Here is a 1,146-nt window from a genome sequence, read left to right as displayed (position 1 = left end):
GCCACAACGCGCCCGGCCATTTTTTGGTTGCAGCCATCATTTCGTTTGGCGGGCCCGGGCTGGGGATTCGAACCCACCACCTTAGGTGTACGTGGCTGGCGCCCTAGCCGCTTGAGCCACAGGCGCCAAGCCTACATAAAAATTTTTAAATTTTAATGTTTTTGTCTTAATGCTTCAAGCATGTTTTCCTCTTTATTACCAAATATAAGTTTATGTGAGGTTAGTTCCGTATTATCTTCTGTGTATCCAACACCATGGTAAAGAATATGTCATATGCAGGAGAAAACAAAAGAATACATGGTCCCTGCACGCTGGAAGCTGATAATCAGTTTGAGGAATGGAAGCATCTGGATACACATGATGTCTTGTTACTGACACATCACTGAATGGCCTGATTTTGAATATAGCGTAGAATTCTTCTATCTTCAACATAAGATATTCTTTTTTGACAGTTTCAAGCTGTTACCCTCAGTAGGGTGCTGTGGTGTCATACACAGCTCACAGCAACCTCAAACTCTTGGGCTTAAGCAATTCTTATGCCTCAGCCTCCCAAGTAGCTGGGACTACAGGCAGCTGCCACAATGCCCACCTATTTTTTGGTTGTAGTTGTCATTGTTGTTTGGCAGGCCCAGGCTAGATTTGAACCCGCCAGCTCTGGTGTGTGTGGCTGGTACCCTAGCCACTTGAGGTACATGAGGTACAGGTGCCGAACCAACATAAGATATTCTTTTCTTTTTAATTTCTTTTTCTTATACATGTGTATATTAGGTTTTGACTTTTGCCTTCAACATAAGATATTCTTAAATAGCCAAATTAGTTTTTGCTTTCTCTACCCAAATACATAGATTGGTACCAAAGATTGTCTTCAAACAGAAGAAAAACAGATCAATATTGGAAAAGTTGCAAAATATTACCAGCAATTTCAATTTAATATTAAAGTTTAGTATAAGCATCTACTTTGTGCATACAGCTTTGAATTTTTTAATTGTTTTTTCCATAAATGGTGTGATGTGAGGAAATGGGTAAGACAGATGATGCTTTTAGAAAACAGGTCCTGGCTCGGCGCCTGTGGCTCAAGCGGCTAAGGCACCAGCCACATACACCTAAGGTGGCGGGTTCGAATCCCCAGCCCAGGCCCACCAAACA

General features: G+C 41.9%; 1 protein-coding gene across 1 annotated transcript in view; it reads left to right on the top strand.

The window, feature by feature from the left end:
* Positions 1-1,146, top strand: part of UEVLD (UEV and lactate/malate dehyrogenase domains) — a 55,154-nt gene that overhangs the window by 49,183 nt on the left and 4,825 nt on the right. The window lies entirely within an intron of this gene.

The sequence above is a fragment of the Otolemur garnettii genome, unplaced genomic scaffold, assembly GCF_000181295.1.
Source record: "Otolemur garnettii isolate 467f Iridium unplaced genomic scaffold, OtoGar3 scaffold00001, whole genome shotgun sequence".
Taxonomy (NCBI): domain Eukaryota; kingdom Metazoa; phylum Chordata; class Mammalia; order Primates; family Galagidae; genus Otolemur; species Otolemur garnettii.
The sequence above is the reverse complement of the archived record's forward strand: the minus strand, read 5'-3'. Positions and strand labels throughout refer to the sequence as shown.